The following is a 6000-nucleotide window of genomic DNA, read 5'->3' on the forward strand; positions in this document are numbered from 1 at the left end:
GAGTTATCTCGCGGTCGTACGTAATTGTAGCAGATTAATTATGCGACCTCGTGGCCACTTCGATACTTTCACTGGAAACTGTATGGCTTTCGTGTACCTTCGATTGCTTTCGTTGCTTCGAGAGCTCGAAACAAGGATGAGGATCGATGTTCCCTCTGCGTTTCGAAGATCAGGCCTCGAAGCTTGGTTATTTTGTATCCAAATAGAGTCGATGAAGCGACGTCTGCTTCGATGAAATGGTAGATAGGACTTTCTAAAAGTTACACAAAGCGTTTTGACTTGTCGAAGCTGTCAGGCTATCTCCTGCATCATTATAGGAACAATGTGCACCAGCCGATTGTGTTCAGGAATCGTATAGCCTGGAGATAGAGGCGGGAGAAGAGCTTCTTTGATTGAGAGATTGGCTACGATTTAATTATGAAGAACTGCACACCGAAGAGGTATTTTGGTTAACCAGTTTGTCCCATCCACGATGGAATTGGATACAAATTTTTGGAAATTCTTCGAATTTCGTAGATGTTAGTATAGCTTGCAAAGATTAATATTGAAAATATGAAATTGATGAAAATAAGTGGTTATAGAATTAATACTGATTTTTGTTAAGACCGCAAAGTACTCGTGTTATTTTAATTAATATTATTTAGGAATATCGTATGGGGTACCTAATAATTGGCGAAACAAGTAAAGAAGATTTCTTCGACTTATTTTTACACAAAGAATCTCTTGCATTTGACACTAAACCTAAAATGGAAAAATGGAAATGCAAAAAAAAAGAATGAAACACGTAGAGATATCGAAAAATGAATTATAAGTATAATGTATTCAAAGAAGAATGGGAAAAATAAATGACCAAAATGACAACGTCGAATGCAAAATTTTGAATTACAAATTTTTAATCGATAATTTGGGCCCTGGTAGGTGGCGTTAAATAATTTTGTCTAAAATCGAAACTCTTTTAATTGTAATTTGGTGGTTAATATTCGATATTTTCCATCTCTTGTGACATCCATCATCCTTCACCGCTGACGAGTCAAGATGGTGGCTGACTACCGATAAAAATACGCAACCGCAGAGAGCACGTGACCTGCACACAGCGAAAACAAGCAGATGCATCGACTCATCGGAGAGCTATTTCCACGGAACCTACTCGTTCTCTTGATTACCTTTCCGATTCCTAAAGGAGATTCTTTCTCAGCTGGGGGAGAGGTTTTCCACGAAGCCGGGGGCAATTTATCATTGGCCTGTCCGCGAGTCCTGAAAGACCACAGGCGACTTTACGAGGATCCCTCGTGAGCTGCGTGTAACGGAACACGTTGCAAAATCGTGGCCGTGCCATAATGCCGGGATCATTCTCATGTTTTACGCGTGCCAGCGGATCCGTGCACGGATAATCCGCTGGCCACTCGCGTCTCCAGCCGCCACGGCCCTGGATTACGTGACGTTTGACAGCGAAAGTTAGCCATGGCTGGCCCCAGGGTGCCATGCAATACGAGAACTCTTGTCTCTCGACCTCTCCGCGGGATGAACCAGCCGGATGAACCGGGAATATTAAACGACAGTCATTGGAGGCTTGGAAGATTGCCTTGTTCTCGAATCCACGATAGAAATCGACGCACCGTGGGGCCCTTGTCCCAAAAAACGGCAGAAAGACATTTTAGAGAAGCTTGATTTTGAAACAAATCTGTTTTCGATAGTTAATTGGGATTATGGATCATAATATAGTACCATTTTTGTTGACATTCGTCCATTTTTAAGATCATTACGAGATTTTGAAGAAGTCGAGTTGCAGGTTAAGTGAAATCATCCTGTCTTATCAATGGTGCTTCAATCGAAGGGTAAATGTTACGGTAATTGAAGGATGAACGATAAAATGAAATCTACCTAGTATACCGTAAAATTGAGCCAAGATTCAAATTTCTCGTACAATATTTTCTACACTAGTTAGAAAATAGCCTACTCTAACATAACAGATCGAAATTTTCTGATCCACACTTGAAATCTAGGATAGATAAGCCAAAAATTAGGATGGGTCATAGGTATAGCGTATAGGATCTCTTTGGTTAATATAATTTTTAGCAATTATTTTTCTTCTTTTAACTTTAAAATATTATTTTAAAAACTTATACCTTAAAAACTATTGTTACCAGGAAGAAAATGGCGTTTTTATATATATAAGTAGTTGTACATATGTAAATTGGTCTACATACTGTTACTGCGAATTATAGGAAGCATATATTTGCAATGAACTGTAATAAATATCATACACAGTTCACGAATCTTTGGAAAATCGGTGAAGTTCGAGAATTTCCGTTTGACCTCGGCCAAGGATATACTCGGTTCATATATGTACTCGGCGGTCAGAGCCACGTCAGTTGCTCCGCGGCCGTCGTGACATATACATCGACACTTGAACCGCGTAAACAAATATAAATAAAATAGTAAACAACTTTTAAAATAATTTCATATTAATAATAGCATAATTAATGATTTATATAATAATTACTTTCCAATAACTTTATTTATTAGTCATTTAAATAATTCAATTATTTAAAAATGTTAATAATTTATTTTAAATATTTATTTATTAATTCCTGTCTTTATATAATTTATTTAATTAATTCGTTCAATTCATTTATTTTTTATTTTTAACTCCTAATAACTAATTCATTTCATTTATTTATTTTTAATTATTAATAATTCATTCCATTTATTTATTTATTCACATTTTGGCAATAAATGTCATTTATTTATTTGTTTAATTTTTATTTTTAATAATTTATTTCATTTATTTACTTATTTACTCTCTAACAATTAATTTTATTTATTTATTTATATTTTTAACAATTCATTTAATTTATTTATGTGTTTATTGTTAATTATTAATAATTTATTTAATTTATTTCGTTTATTTACTTCTTAACTTTTAATTTTTAATGATTCATTCCATTTATTTATTTATTTACATTTTAACAATTAATTTCATTTATTTGTTTGTTTAATTTTTACTTTTAATAATTTATTTCACTTATATATTAATTTATTTTCAATTTTTAATAATTCATTCCACTTATTTATTTACTTCTTAACAATTAATTTCATTTATTTATTTGTTATTTGTTTTTCGACAATTCATTTACTTTATTTATTTGTTTATTGTTAATTTTTAATCATTTATTTAATTTATTTCGTTTATTTATTTCTTTATTTTTAATTTTTAATGATTCGTTAGATTTATTTATTTTTTAACAATTAATTTAATTTCTTTATTTGTTTATTTTTAATTCTTAATCATCCAATTCATTTATTTCATTTATTTACTTTTAACATTAAATAATTTAGTTACTTAATTCATTTATTTAAATTTTTAATTACTCGTTTAGTTATTTCATTCATTTTTTAATTCCAATTATCCATATAAAAATAAATATTAAATCAAGAAATAAAATAATAAAATATGAAATAAATATTCTACGTCTTTTTTTTTTAATTTCATTAGTGTCAGTGAAGATTAAATACTTTTATAACAATTAAATAATAACCTAATCCGACTAAATCGTTTTCGTTCGTATGAGTTAACACGCGATATCTTTCCTCGATACCGGCCGAAGCAAGTTCGTACGTGTGCGCGACATCGCGTGTGTATTGTGAAACTGTTCCAAGAAGAGGAGAAGGAATTAGCAATGTTGACATTGCTACATTGACGACGTGGCAAGGGAAGGACACAGTGACGCTGGTGCCAGGACAAAGGCGACAGTCTATCCAGAGCTGCTTTGATATGAAGAAGAGATCAACGACCGGTAAGTCGCATGTTTACGATTCCTCTGGTTACCCATCATGTCGTAGGACGAAAGGTCCGAAACGGCACAGGTGACTGGTTGTATTTTATTATTCTCATAGCGAGCATAGTGACCGCGAGTGCTAATGTACTAATGTATAATAGCACTCGTGCAATAATATATTTCTGTGGTATATTTCTTGGATCAGGCTAGAGCCTTTCTTGACATGAATTTTTGTTCAGTCATTTGAAAAATAGAATCACCCCAGCACCTCAGCTATCACTAATCTCGAAATTTATTTAGGATTTTCAGCAAGAGGACCTCGGTATGTTTCATATTATTTTCAATAGTCTTTCTGTCACTATGCTCGCTACTTTACTTCATTATAATTTGAAGGAATTTTTTATTTTTGCTTAATTATGCAGTATTACTGTGCATACTGTACATATTGTGCATACTGTGCATACTATGCATAGTAAAAGTTATCACGTTTTAATATAAGATAGAAGAAACCAAAGTAAAAAAAAACATAGTGCCATATGTGGCTATTTGCGTGCTTTTCTTCAATATTGTCGTGACTTGTAAAACGCCATAAGTGGTAACCGTATCCCGCTTTTAAACAATTATTTCGTACTTTATAGCACCATAATTACATGCAACTATCAATTCTTCCTCCCATCTTTTATTTCTGTTTCACTATTAATTGCTCTTCCTTTGTTGCAGATGTTCTACACGCTATACTTTTTAATTTTCTATGCAACGTATTTTGCAACAAATTTTGTATTATAATCTATACTGCCTTTTAAAATTGTTTTCTGTAACCTTCTGTAACCTTCTGTAATCATTTATACTATATTTTAATAATGTACATAGGCATGGGTCTCGACTGCGTAGCCACCTCCACGTGGTGAGACCTGGAAATTGGTATCGTTTGTCCAAGACGAACATTTTGCGACCTACCTCAATGAATGCAATCAAAGTATCTATAGATATTCCAAAATAATTCCTCCTTGACAAACGATGCCAAGCCAAGAGCTACGCAGTACTCGCAATCCAGTCAAGACTCTTAAAGGTTACCTCCTTGTACCTTGAAATCCAGTCAGGAATCGCGAGTGCCACTGTTTTGACATCCAGCATAGAGAAACGTGGGACATACCTGGTCATCCTGGGATACTCTGGAACACACTTCGACACTCTGGGTCACTACTGGACACTCTGGGACACCCTTGGCCACCCTGGGAAACCATTGGCCACTCCGGGATATCCTTGAATATCCATGGACAACCTTAGTCATCCTAGGGCATCCTTGGTCATACCTGCACGTCGCGGAACATCCAAGAACATCGCGGGATGTATGTATTTGGGTTTTCACCACTATATTTCGAAACAGAATAGTCCACATAGAAAAGAAATTACGCCACTCTATACAAAACATCCTACTCTAACGGAATACATGTAAATTTCTTAGGCCACACTCGAAATCCAAGAGAGCTAAGACGGAATATGTAATTGCGCAGTAGGAGCTGTAATACCCCCGCACTTTCCGCACTATTTTTCGAAAACAAATGGGCGAAATTGAAAAAAAATTTGTTCACCCAATAGAAAACATTCCACTCTAACAGGATAGATGTCAATTTTCTAGGCGACACTCGAAATTTAGGATAGATTAGCCAGAGTATCCGAATGCGACGGACGATCTGTCACACGCCCGCACTTTCGGCACTATTTTTCGGAAACGAATGAGCGAAATTGAAAAAAAATTTGTTCACCGTATAGAAAATACTCCACTCTAACAGGATAGATGAAAATTTTTTAGGCCAAACACGAAATCTAAGAGAGCTAAGGCAGAATATTTAATTGCGCTGTACGACCTGTCACATCCCCGCACTATCGGCACTATTTTTCGAAAACGAATGAACGGAATTGAAAAAAAATCTGTTCACTTGAAAAAAAACATGCTACTCTAACAGGATAGATAACAATTTTCGAGGCGACACTCGAAATTTAGGATAGATTAGCCAGAGTATCCTAATCCGACGGACGACCTCTCACACGCCCGCACTTTCGGCACTATTTTTCGTAAACGAATGAACGAAAGTGAAAAAAAATTTGTTCTCCGTATAGAAAACATTCCACTCTAACCGGATAGCTGTAAAATTTTTTAGGCCAAACACGAAATCTAAGAGAGCTAAGGCAGAATATTTAATTGCGCAGTACGCCCTGC

The sequence above is a fragment of the Eufriesea mexicana genome, unplaced genomic scaffold (assembly GCF_001483705.2).
Source record: "Eufriesea mexicana isolate 0111107269 unplaced genomic scaffold, ASM148370v2 scaffold278, whole genome shotgun sequence".
NCBI classification, from domain to species: Eukaryota; Metazoa; Arthropoda; class Insecta; order Hymenoptera; family Apidae; genus Eufriesea; species Eufriesea mexicana.